The sequence below is a fragment of the Mus musculus genome, chromosome 12 (assembly GCF_000001635.26).
Source record: "Mus musculus strain C57BL/6J chromosome 12, GRCm38.p6 C57BL/6J".
Classification (NCBI taxonomy): Eukaryota; Metazoa; Chordata; class Mammalia; order Rodentia; family Muridae; genus Mus; species Mus musculus.
This window is the reverse complement of record NC_000078.6, coordinates 49,771,144-49,786,954: the sequence shown is the minus strand read 5'-3', so window position 1 is coordinate 49,786,954 and position 15,811 is coordinate 49,771,144. Positions and strand designations below refer to the sequence as shown.

The 15,811-nt window shown below is 39.9% G+C and overlaps 1 pseudogene; it reads left to right on the top strand.

The window, feature by feature from the left end:
- On the top strand, nt 10,138-10,911 carry Gm7476 (predicted gene 7476; annotated as a pseudogene).

The window sequence follows — 15,811 nt, the reverse complement described above, 5'->3', positions numbered from 1 at the left end:
CCATGACCAAGGCAAGTCTTATAAAAAACAACATTTAATTGGGGCTGGCTTACAGGTTCAGAGGTTCAGTCCATTACCATCAAGGTGGGAGCATGTCAATATCCAGGCAGGCATGGCGCAGGAGGAGCTGAGAGTTCTATGTCTTCATCCAAAGGCTGCTAGTGGAAGACTTACTTCCAGGCAACTAGGGTGAGTATCTTATACCCACACCCACAGTGACACACCCATTCCAACCAGGTCACACCTATTCCAACAAGGCCACACCTTCAGATGGTCCATTCCCTGGTCCAGGGATATACAAACCATCACAGTACTGGTATAGCAACAGATGAGTAGAACAATGGAAAAGAATTGAAGACACAGAAATGAACCCACACAGTTATGGTCACTTGATCTTTGACAAGGGAGCTAAAACCATCCAGTAGAAAAAAAGACAACATTTTCAACACATGATGCAGGCACAACTGGCAGTTATCATGTAGTAGAATGAGAATTGATCCATTCTTATCTCCTTGTACTAAGGTCAAGTCTAAATGGACCAAGAAACTCCGCATAAAACCAGAGACACTGAAACTTATAGAGGAAAAAGTGGGGGAAAAGCCTAGATATGGGCACAGGGGAAAAATTCCTGAATAGAACAGCAATAGCTTGTGCTGTGAGATCAAGAAGTGTCAAATGGTATCACATTAAATTGCAAATCTTCTGTAAGGCAAAAGACACTGTCAATAAGACAAAAAGGCCACTAACAGATTGGGAAAGGATCTTGACCAATTCTAAATCAGATAGGGGACTAATATCCTATATATATATATATATATATATATATATATTAAGAACTCAAGAAGATGGACTCCAGAAACCTAAATAACCCCATTAAGTAATGAGGCACAGAGCTAAACAAAGAATTCTCACCTGAGGAATATGGAATGGCTGAGAAGCACCTGAAAAACTGTTCAACATCCTTAATCATCAGGGAATTGCAAATCAAAACAACCCTGAGATTCTACCTCACACCAGTCAGAATGGCTAAGATCAAAAATTCAGGTGACAGAAGATGTTGGAGAGGATGTGGAGAAAGAGAAACATTCCTCCATTGTTGGTGGGATTGCAAGCTTGTACAACCACTCTGGATATCAGTCTGGTGGTTCCTCAGAAAATTGGACATAGTACTACCGGAGGATCCTGCAATACCTCTCCTGGGTATATATCCAGAAGATGTCCCAACCGGTAAGAAGGACACATGCTCCACTATGTTCATAGCAGCCTTATTTATAAGAGCCAGAAGCTGGAAAGAACCCAGATGCCCCTCAACAGAGGAATGGATAGAGAAAATGTGGTACATTTACACAATGGAGTACTACTCAGCTATTAAAAAGAATGAATTTATGAAATTCCTAGGCAAATAGATGGATCTGGAGGGTATCATCCTGATTGAGGTATCCCAATAACCAAAGAACTCACATGATATGCACTCACTGATAAGTGCATATTAGTCCAGAAACTTAGAATACCTAAGATACAATTTGCAAAACACCTGAAACTCAAGAAGAATGAAGACCAAAGTGTGGACACTTCACCCCTTCTTGAACTGGGAGCAAAACACCCATGGAAGGAGTTACAGAGACAAAGTTTGGAGCTGAGACAAAAGGATGGACCATCCAGAGACTGCCCCACCAGGGGTTCCATCCCATAATCAGCTACCAAAGGCAAACGCTATTGCATATGCCAGCAAGATTTTCTGGAAGGACCCTGATATAGCTATCTCTTGTGAGGCTATGTCAATTCCTGGCAAACACATAAGTGGATGCTCATAGTCAGCTATTGGATGGAACACGGGCCCCCATTGGAGGAGCTCGAGAAAGTACCCAATGAGCTGAAGGCTTCTGCAACCCTATAGGTGGAACAACAATATGAACTAACCAGTACCCCCAGAGCTTGTATCTCTATCTGCATATGTATCAGAAGATGGTGTAGTTGGCCTTCATTGGGAAGAGAGGTCTCTTAGTCTTGCAAACTTTATATGCAACTTTTTATGTACAGGGGAAACACCAGGGCCAAGAAGTGGGAGTGTGTGGGTAGGGGAGCGGGGGTGAGGGGGGTGGTATAGGGGACTTTGGGGATAGCATTTGAAATGTAAATGATGTAAATACCTAATAAAAATTGGAAAAAATAATATATACATTGAATATTTTAATCCCATTTTCTCTTCTGTTTATAACCACAGAAGTTAACACACATAATCTGAAGATTCCTAGCACTTATATGAGCCACTGTATTATCTTCCTACCAGCACACTGAACATAATCCTGGGACTACGTATTTTGAATCCCACAAGAACAGCTAAAACATGAACAGAATACATGACTATATCAATTCCCTCAACTACTAACCCAACTAATGAGTTTCTACTACATGAAAGATCACTCACTGAATTTGAGGATAACAGGATAGATAGACATAAAATAGCAAATCTTAAATTATTATTTTATTGCTAGACTGTGAAGGGTTAAAGGAGCTAACCCTATAATGCCATGTGTGATAGCTACTACTATAAAGTATAAAATACTATAAAGTATTATTATGGATTTGAATGACTACTATAGTGACTTCATTGATTTTTTTAAAAAAAGGGAGAGAATGTGTTATAAAGAGGGCCAGTGATAACTGCATGTATCTGACAGTGAAGACCATAGCATTCCTGGGAAACTAGGATACTGTGATAGACTGATGTGAACTTTGATGTGAGTGGACATTGATAAGCAAAGAGAAAGGCGGCCTGAACCTTTGAGAACTTGTTGAATCTTGGCTTTTTGTTGAGTCATGGCTTTTTGAACTGTGATGACTTAGGATTTCACAACAATAATGGTCTGAAGTCACTAAAAGATCTCAAGCAGCAGGTGGGACTTCACATTTCACTGAATGTTTCATTTATGGAGGAAGCTTTTTGCTGTACCATAGAAAAATGATGCTTCGGGCAATCCAATAAGGGCTGTAAACTGGCATTTAGAGAAAAAAAATATGGGCTCCTAATATTAGTCCTTAAGGTATTGTCTCATTTAGAGATTCATAGCAATAAATATGTTAAAAAATGATTAGAATTCTAAAAGTAGCTTCCAGGATCACAGAAGAAGAAAAATATCAGGAAGATGTTGTCTTTTCCCATGAGGAGATACTGGAGATTCTATATAGATTCTACAGAATTCTGTGTTCATCACAACACTATACCAGAGAGTGTCACAGAGTTTCTGACTTAGACCTTCCTAGATTTTATAGATAGTTTCTAATGTATATTTAAAACAACTGGGAGGGCAACTTAAGTGTTTTCTAATGTGTCAACTTATAAAATAGATTATATAGATATTATAGGTAAAGCTTAAAAGTCTTATTATTTGTGGAGGGGAGGGGAAAATGAATCAATTAGTTAAGAATGCAATTTGATATTCATATATTTTTACGTTCTGTAAAGCCCTCACCTAGAGAACTGAGGTTCCCCTCTATCACCTATTCTTTAAGCCCACTATTATGGACCCTAGATTCTTGACATACCTCTCTATATATTTGATTACTCATGACCTATAAGTCTTTAGCCTGGGTGCTACTCTTCTTGAATGCTTTTTTATCACATTTTCCTCTTTGTCAATCTCTAGTTAAACTCTTCTTTCCTGACAAAGTAATTATTCTTACCCATCCCTATTCATATCTGCCTAACCTATAGAAAACGGATATTTGGGCTCCGAACCTGAAAGTACAGTAGAGTAGCAGGAGAATGTTCAGGTGACCTCGAATGTCTCTACCCAAGAGGTGATGGTATGTGAGATGTGAGAGGATACTGAAGTCTGGAGTAAGAGCAAAGTGAAGGAGTGGGGAGAACATGTCATTTACATTGGAGCAGCAAACAGTGGAGTCAATGTTGAGAGCCTGCTTATGTTAAGTGAGCCCAACATCCTTGCTAACTGAGCCCCAGCATCACCATAATGGGAGCTGCAGCAACAGGAGTTAGAAGAGAAGATGCACAAGGATACAGATCTTTTCAACAATGTTAGGAGATTTGGGAATACAAGTTGGAAAAACATGTGGTAAAAGACTCCAGGGATACTTGGGAATTTTACATCATCTTTCTTGACAATGTTAATATGGGCAGTATTATTGTTTCTACATATTGTGAAACAGAAAACATATATAGAAATACCAAGCTATTGTACAACCACTCTGGAAATCAGTCTGGCGGTTCCTTAGAAAATTGAACATAGTACTACCGGAGGATCCAGCAATACCTCTCCTGGGCATATATCCAGAAGATGTCCCAACCGGTAAGAAGGACACATGCTCCACTATGTTCATAACAGCCTTATTTATAATAACCAGTAGCTGGAAAGAACCCAGATGCCCCTCAACAGAGGAATGGATAGAGAAAATGTGGTACATTTACACAATTGAGTACTACTCAGCTGTTAAAAAGAATGAATTTGTGAAATTCCTAGCCAAATGGATGGACCTGGAGGGCATCATCCTGAGTGAGGTAACACAATCACGAAGGAACTTATACAATATGTACTCACTGATAAGTGGATATTAGCCCAAAACTTAGGATACCCAAGATATAAGATACAATTTGCTAAACGCATGAAACTCAAGAAGAATGAAGACCAAAGTGTGGACACTGTGCCCTTCTTAGAATTGGGAACAAAACACCCATGGAAGGAATTACAGAGACAAAGTTTGGAGCTGTGACGAAAGGATGGACCATCTAGAGACTGCCATATCCAGGGATCCACCCCATAATCAGCTTCCAAACACTGACACCATCGCATACACTAGCAAGATTTTGCTGAAAGGACCCAGATATAGCTGTCTCATGTGAGACTATGCCGGGGCCTAGCAAACACAGAAGTGGATGCTCACAGTCAGCTATTGGATGGATCACAGGGCTCCCAATTGAGGAGCTAGAGAAAGTACCCAAGGAGCTAAAGGGATCTGCAACCCTATAGGTGGAACAACATTATGAACTAACCAGTACCCCTGAGCTCTTGACTCTAGCTGCATATGTATCAAAAGATGGCCTAGTCGGCCATCATTGGACTTGCAAACTTTATATGCCCCAGTACAGGGGAATGCCAGGGTCAAAAAGTGGGAGTGGGTGGGTAGGGGAGTGGGGGGGAGGGTATGGGGGGCTTTTGGGATAGCATTGGAAATGTAATTGAGGAAAATACGTAATAAAAATATTAAAAAAAAAAGAAATACCAAGCTATAGTAGAGGTACTTATAATTGCTAAGGCTTTTGGAAGCAATTAGGTTATGACAATGGTAATATGGAAAAAAGATCAACATTCATATTAAAATGCTGTGGGAGCTATTAAAAATGTACCAGCACGTTCCTGCACTTGAACCTCTGCCCCTGTGGCCTGGCCACCATGCACTGGAAGGCAATGACCGACCTGTTTTTATCTCATGGAGATTCTGACACAGAATGTCACAATCTCTCCTCCCAGCTCGATAGTTTCCCACTGGTGGGTAGTGACTATGCAAACCCTCTGCTTCCAATCCCCCACAGCTTTGTGGTGCACATCAAACAAATCTGCTTTGTTGCTGTACCATTCTCTCTTGAACCCAGAAGAGCTGTGCTGTGAAGGAAAACACAACACAAACTTAGTTCAGAAATGACAGTAACTCAATCACTGGGTGTAGCAACTAAAATCTTAATCTTGTAAGTCTTATTAAATCTAAATCCTCAGGTGGTGAATCCTGACAGATCTATCATTGAAAGGAGGAGACACTCATAGTTATATCTTGTCTTCATGCTATCCCCACCCAAACAGATATTTCCTGCTTCCTTTCTTCTTCTATCCAATCTGGAAGTCCTGCCTACGCGCCCAGTGATTGGCTCCTTTATTCATTAAGGGATGGATCACAAGAAGTCACCTGAGTACAAGACTATTCCTCCTTTGCAGCCCCTCCCAGGAGAGCAGAATTAGCATCAAAATACAAGCAACCCCAGGGCTATCCACAACATTAAAGAGGCAAAAGAGAATTAGAGCTTTCCCTTGGTTCTCCATCTTTGTGAGTTTACACTGAGAAGTTGCCATGTCTAGGGTAGGAAGTCAAATTTTCAAGACACCACCAGTGTTTTGCTTTTGAACTATTCACTTTCAGAAATGTGTGAATTAAGTCTAGTATTTATATGTCATGGAGCCTTTGACATTTTGTTTTAACAATCCAGGATAAATTCATCAGATTTGAGTTGTGTGAAATACAATTCAGGTAGTGACTTAAGATTTAGGGGGTGAATTTCAGGTTTGTAAATTGGAGTCAATTAATGAAAGCTATTATGAATTCTGTGAAAGTATATCAAGCTCTGGCAGGACCAAAGATTACTCTATGAACAGGACTTAGACTACCATTCTACCTCCTGTGGCACAAGGGCTCTGACCTCCATAGCCCCAGAATATAAACTCTTATGGTCTAAGAGGCATTATCTACTGTGATTCTGATCAGCTGGCATATAGATTCCAGTGAGTCTGTGGTTTGGACTCTTGCCTGAAACAAGCTCATGGAATCTAAGGACTCACCATGGTGTTATCTCTTTGGTTTCAGTGAATGGCCCTACCTGCAGTTGTGTTGCCACATAGTTAAAACAGGATCACTTTAGTAATTCCATTTGAAAACTAACAAGCTTCACCAGTCCTGATATCTGAACTTCATGTAAACATTCTTCTTAGAACACACACACGCACACACACACATACACACACACTGCAATAGAATTAGGAGAAGAGGAAGTCAAAACTAAAAAAAAAAATCTTGAAAAAAAGAATGTAACAAAGAAATATGTGCAAAATTCATTGGAAATTTATGGAGGGGAAACCGGGAATATTTGAAATGTAAATAAATAAAAACACAAAACAACATCAAATATCCTAAACTAACCAGCTGCTCTATATTAAAATTGAAATTCACAGAGATTGCTTAAATATCTGAGGAATAATCCAATATCTAATAAAAATTCAACAAAAATCACTACAAAATAAACAAAAATAACAAACTGGATACTTAAACAGGGCCTAGCATTTTGCTGCATACATGAAACACACCGGTGACAAAGACAGAGAATATTTCAGAGTAAAAGTTTGGAAGATAATCTTCCAAGCAAATAGTCCCAAGAAACAAGCTGGAATAGCCAATCTAATATCAAATAAAATCAAATTTCAACCAAAAGTTATCAAAAAAGATAAGGAACTAGACTTCATACTCATCAAAGGAAATATCTACTAAGAAGATCTCTCAACTCTGAACATCTATGATACAAATGCAAGGGCACACACATTCATAAAAGAAACTTTACTAAAACTCAAGACATACAATGCACCTCACACAATAATAGTGGGAGACTTCAACACCCTACTCTCAACAATGGACAGATCAGGGAAACAGAAACTAAACAGAGACACAGTGAAACTAACAGAAGTTATGAACTAAATGGATTTAACAAATATCTATGGGACATTTCATCCTAAATCAAAATAATATACCTTTTTCTTGGTACCTCATGGCATCTTCTCCAAAACTGACTATGTAATAGGTAACAAAACAGTCCTCAACAAATACTATAAGACAGAAATAATTCCATGCATCCTGTCAGATCACCACAGACTAAGGACTAAGGCTGGCCTTTATAACAACAAAGACAACAGAAAACCCACAAAGACATGGAAGCTGAACAGTGCCCTACTCAATGATAACGTGGTCAAGAATGAAATAAAGAAAAAAAAAATAAAGACTTTTAGAATTTAATGAAAATGAAAGCACAGCATAATTAAGCTTATGGGACACAATGAAAGCAGTGCTAAGAGGAAAACGCATAGCTCTGAGTGCCTGCAAAAAGAAACTAGAGAGAGCACACACTAGCAGCTTACCCGTACACATGAAAGCTCTAGAACAAAAAGAAGCAAATACACCCAAGAGGAGTAGACAGTGGGAAATAACCAAGCTCAGGGGTAAAACTGACCAAATAGAAACAAAAAGAACTATATAAAGAATCAACCAAACAAGGAGCTGGTTCTTTGAGAAAATCAACAAGATAGATAAATCCTTAGTCAGACTAACAAGAGGGCACAGGGACAGTACCCAAATTAACAAAATCAGAAATGAAAAGGGAGATATAGCAGAAGAAACTGAGGAAATTAAAAAAAAAAAAAGATCCTACTTCAAAAGCCTATATTAACAAAACTGGAAAATCTGGATGAAATGGACAATTTTCTAGGCAGATAACAGGTACCAAAGTTAAATCAGGATCAGATAAACCATCTAAACAGTCCTAAAGAAATAGAAGAAGTCATTAATAGTCTCCTAACCAAAAAAAGCCCAGGACCAATTGGGTTTAGAAGAGAATTCTATCAGACCTTCAAAGAAGACCTAATACCAATACTCTTCAAACTATTCCACAAAATAGAAACAGAAGGAACACTACCCAATTCGTTTTATGAAGCCACAGTTATTTGAATACCAAAAACACACAAAGACCCAACAAATAAAGAGAACTTCAGACCAATTTCCTTTATGAATATCAACACAAAAATACTCAATAAAATTCTCCAAAACCAAATTCAAGAACACATCAAAAGGATCAGTCACCACGATCAAGGAGACTTCATCCCAGGGATGCAGGAATCAGTCAAAATACCGAAATCTATTAACAAAATCCACTACATAAACAAACTGAAAGAGAAAAACCATATGATCATTTCCTTAGATGTTGAAAAAGCATTTGTCAAAATTCAATATCCCTTCATGTTAAAGGTCTTGGAAAGATCATGAGTTTGAGGTCGATACCAAAGATAGTGAAAGCAATATACAGAAAACCAGTAGCCAACATCAAACTAAATGAAGAGAAACTTGAAGCAATCCCACTAAAATCAGGGACTAGACAAGGCTGCCCACTCTCTCCCTATCTATTCAATATAGTACTCAAAGTCCTAGCCAGAGCAATTAGACAACAAAAGAAGTTCAATTGGCTCCAAATTGGAAAGGAAGAAGTCACAATGTCACTATTTGCTAATGATATGATAATATACTTAAGTGAACCCAAAATTCCACTAGAGAACTCCTAAACTTGATAAACAACTTCAGCAAAGGGACTGGATATAAAATTAACTCAAACAAATCAGTAGCCTTCCTATACTCAAAGGATAAACAGCCCAAGAAAAAAATTAGTGAATTAACATCCTTCATAATAGTCACAAACAATATAAACTATCTTGGTGTGACTCTAACCTAACAATTGAAAGATTTGTATGACAAGAAATTCAAGTCTCTGAAGAAAGAAATTGAAGACCTCCAAAGATGAAAGATCTCCCATGTTCATGGATTGGCAGGAGTAAAAATGACCATCTTGCTGAGAGCAATCTACAGGTTCAATGAAATACCCATCAAAATTCCAACTCAATTCTTCATAGAGTTAGAAAGATCAATTCTCAAATTCATTTGGAATAACAAAATACCCAGGATTAAGAAAACTCATCTCAAAAATAAAAACTACATGGGATTGGTACAGTGACAGGCAGATAGATCAATGGAGTAGAATTGAAGACCCAGAAATGAACCCACACACCTATGGTCACTTGATCTTTGACAAAGAAGCTAAAATCATCCAGTGGGAAAAAGACAGCATTTTCAACAAATGGTGCTGTTTTAACTGGTGGTCAACATGTATGATTCTAATTGATTCATTCTTATATTCTTCTGCAAAACCCAAATCCAAATGGATCAAGAACCTCCATATAAAACCAGATACACTATGCCAGGCAGTGGTGGTGCACACCTTTAATCCCAGCACTTGGGAGGCAGAGGCAGGCAGATTTCTGAGTTTGAGTTCAACCTGGTTTATAGAGTGAGTTCAAGGACAGCCAGAGCTATACAAAGAAACCCTGTCTCAATAAACAAAACAAAACAAACAAACAAAAAAAACTAACAACAACAACAACAAAAACCAACAAAAAAACAGATACACTAAATCTAATAAAGAAAGCGGGGGAAAACTTTGAACACATGGGCACAGGGGAAATTTTTCTGAAGGGAACACTAATGGCTTATTTCCTAAGATCAAGAATCAACAAATGGGACCTCATAAAATTGCAAAGCTTGCTCTTTTCCTCTGGCGCGCCACCGACGATCCTATTGTCATCATGGGCCGCCGCCCCGCCCGGTGTTACCGATATTGTAAGAACAAGCCATACCCAAAGCCTCGTTTCTGCGGTGGTGTCCCTGATGCTAAGATCCGAATCTTTGATTTGGGACGGAAGAAAGCGAAAGTTGATGGAAGAAAGCAAAAGTTGATGAATTCCCACTTTGTGGCCATATGGTGTCAGATGAATATGAGCAACTCTCTTCTGAAGCACTGGAGGCTGCCCGTATTTGTGCCAACAAATACATGGTAAAGAGTTGTGGCAAGGATGGCTTTCATATCCGACTGAGGCTCCACCCTTTCCATGTCATCCGTATCAACAAGATGTTGTCCTGTGCTGGGGCTGACAGGCTCCAGACAGGGATGCGTGGTGCCTTTGGGAAACCCCAGGGCACAGTGGCCAGGGTTCAAATTGGCCAGGTCATCATGTCCATCCGAACCAAGTTGCAGAACAAGGAACATGTGATTGAGGTTCTGTGAAGAGCCAAGTTCAAGTTCCCTGGCCGCCAGAAGATCCACATCTCAAAGAAGTGGGGCTTCACCAAGTTTAATGCAGATGAATTTGAAGACATGGTTGCTGAGAAGCGGCTCATTCCTGATGGCTGTGGTGTCAAATATATCCCCAATCGTGGTCCTCTGGACAAGTGGAGAGCCCTGCATTCCTGAAGGCTTCAATAGTTCTCTCCTATACCCTACCAAATCTTTCAATAATAAATCTCGCATCAAGTTCAAAAAAAAATTGCAAAGCTTCTGTAAGGCAAATGACACTGTCAATAGGACAAAAGGGGAACTAACAGATTGGGAAAAGACCTTTACCAATCCTAAATATGACAGAGGGTGAATATCCAATATATATAAAGAACTCAAGAAGTTAGACTCCAGAGAAACAAACAAGCCTATTAAAAAACAGGGAACAAAGCTAAACAGAATTCTCAACTGTAGAAACTCAAATGGCTGAGAAGGACCTAAAGAAATGTCCAACATCCTTAGTCATCAGGAAAATGAAAATCAAAACAACTCTGAGATTCCACCTCACACTAGTCAGAATGGCTAAGATCGAAAACTCAGGTGATAGCTGATGCTGATAAGGATGTGAGAAAGAGGACACCCTTCCATTGCTGGTGGGACTACAAGCTGGTTCAAGCACTCTGGAAATCAGTCTGGGAGTTCCTCAGAAAACTGGACATAGAGTATTACCTGAGGACGCGGCTATACCACTCCTGAGCATATACCTAAAAAAGATGCTCCAACATGTAATAAGGACACATGCTTCACTATGATCATAGCAGCCATATTTATAATATCCAGAAGCTGGAAACAACCTAGATGTCCCTCAACAGAGGAATGGATACAGAAAATATTGTACATTTATACAATGGAATACTACTCACCTATTAATATTGACTTAATGAAATATGCAGGCAAATGGAGGGATCTAGAGAATATCATCCTGAGTGAGGTAACTTACTCACAAATGACCACACATGGTATGTACTCACTGATAAGTGGATATTAGGCAGAGCATGGCATAACCAGGATAAAGGAAGACCAAAGAGTGGATGCTTCAGTCTTACTTAGAAGGGGGAATAAAATAATCAAGGGAAGTAGAGGGTGGGTGAGACTTGGGAGGAAGGGAAGTGGGGGAAGGGAAAAATAGGGGGAGAATCAGGTATGGGAGGAGATGGAGGAGATGTACAGAGAGTCAGATAATTGAACAGAGGTATGTAGCAATGAGAGACGGGGATCTGGGGGTAGCAACCAGAAAGTCCCAGATGCCAGGAAAGAAAGAGCCTCCTAGGACCCCACGGCGATGACATTAAATGAAATACACCCACAAAGTAGAGGGAGAACATGTCAAGACCATATACAGAGGTTAGACATGGCCCCTTGGTTGAGGTATGGGGACACTCACCCATCTCCAAAATTTTAACATAGAATTGCTCCTGTCTAAAGGAAATACGGGGAGAAAGATTTGAGCAGAGACTGAAGAAAAGGCCATCCAGAGACTGCCCTGCCTGGATATCCATCTCATGTGCAGATACCAAACCCAGACACTATTGCTGATGCCAAGAAGTGCTTGCTGACAGGAGCCTGATACAGCTGTCTCCTACGAGGCTCTTCCAGATCTTGACCAATACAGATTTGAAGGCTTTCAGCCAACCATTGGACTGAGCACAGAGACTCCAATGGAGGGATTAGGGAAAAGATTGAAGGAGCTGAAGGGACCTTATTGGCCATCAATGGGAAGGGAGACCCTTGGTCCTGTTAAGGCTTGGTGCCCCAGTGTAGAGGAATACTAGGGTGGTGAGGAGGGAGTGGTAGGTGGGTGGAGTAGCACCATCATAAAAACAGGGTAAGTGGGGATGGAATATGTGGTTTGCAGAGGGGATACCAGGAAATAGGGTAACATTTGAAATGTAAAGAAAAGAAAGGAAAAGAAAAGAAAAAAGAAATAACCAAACATACATACTTGATATGAAGGAATTGGTCAACTAAATATAAACTGTCACAGAAAGTGTCATGAACAGACAAGACCATGCAGAAGAATAAATTTTATGGATAGAGGACATAGTGGAGATGATAATATTAACAGACATATAAAGTGGAAGAATTACAGAATATGAATGAAACTGTCAAGGAGTCTGGCATACATTTAGCAGACCAAACCTGAGAATCCATGGTGTGGAAAGTGGAACAAAGATAAAATCAAAGGAAACACACAGACTATAAATGAGGCTATAGGAGAAAATTCTCCAAACTTAGAAAGTGAAGAAGATATTGAAACATAAAACAAACATTAAACTGCAAATGGATATGACTATAAAGTAAAAATGGAGTAGGTAGCTGATTGGAAATGGAAAGAATTATACTGAGTAAAGTCATCAGTTCTTTCTTAGACACAATGACTAAGGCAACTCTTATAAGGACAACATTTAATTGGGACTGGCTCACAGGTTCAAATGTTCAGTCCATTATCATCAAGGCAGAAACATGGCAGCATCCAGACAGGCATGGTGGAGGAGGAACGGATAGTTCTCCATCTTCATCTGAAGGCTGCTAGCAGAGTACTGGCTTTCATGAAGCTAAAATGAGGGTCTTAAAGCGCACACCCTCAGTGACACATCTACTCCAACAAGGACAGACCTACTCTAACAGTGCCACACCTAATAGTGCCCCTCCCTGGGCTGAGCATATACAAGCCATAACATTTCACTCCCTGGCCCCCATAGGCTTGTTCAAACACATGATTCTATGGGGGCCATACCTAAAGATAGCATAATGGAAAACACACTTAGTCCTACTTCAAAAGTCCCTATAGTCCATGGCAGTCTCAACAATGTTAAATGTCCAAAGTTGAAAGTCTCTTCTGAGATTCATCCAATCACTTAACCCCCAAAGCAAGACAGGAAACCAAACTCCAAACTCTGCATCTCCATGTTTGATGTCAAAGCAGCCTTCAGATCTCCAAGATCCTTTACATCTTTGTTGATGGCAACAAACTTCTTTCTCCTGGCCTAGTTCTACTTCTGTTAGCAGCTTTTCTCAGTAGATAGCTCAAGGCTCTGGCATCTTGGGATCTCCAAGGAAACTTCATTGGTTATAATTTCTTGTTTCAATATCTGTGATCCACACACATTCTGGGCTCCTCTAAAGGGCTACTATCACTTCTCCAGCTCTGTCCTCTGTAGCACTCTAAGCTCAGGTTGATCTACACCACTGCTGCTGCAGTTCTTGGAGATCATCCCATTGTACTGGCATATCCAATACACTGTGGTCTTCTGCTGCACCTCGGTTTCACCAATAGCCTCTCGTAGGGTCTTTTCATGGTGCCAAGCCTCAACTTTTCATGACCCTTTCACTCCTGGGCCATCAACTGCAACTGAGGCTGCACCTTCACCAATAGCCTTCCATAGCCTCTTGCATTGCAAAGCCTCAGCTTCTGTTCATGACCCCTTCATGCCTTCAAAACCAGTACCACCTGGTTTTGAATTCTTATACATTACCAAGTACAACTGCAGCACAAGATATTTTGGCTATCTCTGGAAGACAGCTTCTTTGTACTCTCAGAAAATACTTCCCAGAAGATTTCATGCTGGTAATGCTGGTCTCTTCTTAATCACCACTAATTTCTTAGTTCCAGCAAACAAGCATCAATTGTACCAATAGTCCCTTTTATTCCAGACTCATAAGCCAAAGCCATGTGGCCATACCTGCCAAGTTCTGCTGCTTGCTGGGGCTGGAACATGGCCCCCTTGTTCTATTACATTGTCACTATATTTCTATTTTCCAAGACCTTCACTGCCTAAACTTGGCTGTTCTGGAACTTGCTCTGTAGGCTGACTTTGAACTCAGGAATCTGCATGGCTGTCTCTTAAGCACTGAAATTAAAGGTTTGGTCTACAAAGCCTGAATTTAAGGTTTGTTTTTTTGTTTTTTGTTTTTTTCACCTTGAATTTGTTCTGTTCTAGACTGGCCTTGAACTCAGAGATCTGCTTATCTTTGCCTCCTGAGATTAAAGGCTTGTACTACCAAGTCTGAAACTAAATTTAGCTGGGTGGAATCTTGCCCCAAGGTTACTACTCCTTTAATTCAATTTAATATTCTTGAACAAAGGATTCAGCTCCAGTTCCCTTCCTGGTGCCCCTTTAATCCTTGAACTTTATATACTTTTATATTTTTCCTTTCTTTGCTTGGTATACTTGTTTTAAAATGCTCTTCATGAGACTTAACATGAGAACAAAGTCTGTGATGGGCTTTTCTTAGACTTCCTTTGTCAGTGCAATTAATCTGAGTCTCTTCACTTTAACTCAGGTAAATTCTTTGGACAATGGCAAAAGGCAGCCACATTCTTCACCAAAGTATCACAGGAACAGTCTCTTGGCCACATACTAAAATCTTTCTCCTCTGAAACCTCTAGAACCATGCTTCCACAGTTCAAATCACCCTCAGAAGCAAAGTGTTCTTTATTCCTAATAGGATATCCCATTAAGCCCCATTTAATGCATTGACGGCTTTCCAAATCCAAATTCCCAAAATCCACATTCACATTCTTCCAGACAAAAGCATGTTCAGGCCTATCACAGAAATACCCCAGTCCCTGGTACCAACTTCTGTCTTAGGATTTTACTGCTGTGAACCGACACCATGACCAAGGCAACTCTTATAAGGACAACATTTAATTGGGGCTGGCTCACAGGTTCAAATGTTTAGTCCATTATCATCAAGGCACAAACATGGCAGCATCCAGGCAGGCAAAGTGCAGGAGGAACTGAGAGTTCTATGTCTTCATCTGAAGACTGCTAGCAGAATACTGGCTTCCAGGCAGCTAAAATGAGGGTCTTAAAGCCCACACCCTCAGTGACACACCTACTCCAACAAGGCCAGACCTACTCCAATAGGGTCACACTCTTTAATAATGCCACTCCCTGGCCTAAACATACACAAACCATAGCAAGTTCCTAAAAGACAAATTACATGTTCTCTTTCAAATGAGGCTCCTCACATCTAAATATTTTGTTTTATGTGTATAGCACAGAGTATATATAGACCCTAGGACAATAAAGATAAGTCATTAGCAGGGGGATGAATTTAAGAAGCAAAGATAGTAGAATAGAGGTGAAATAAAAGTAGAGA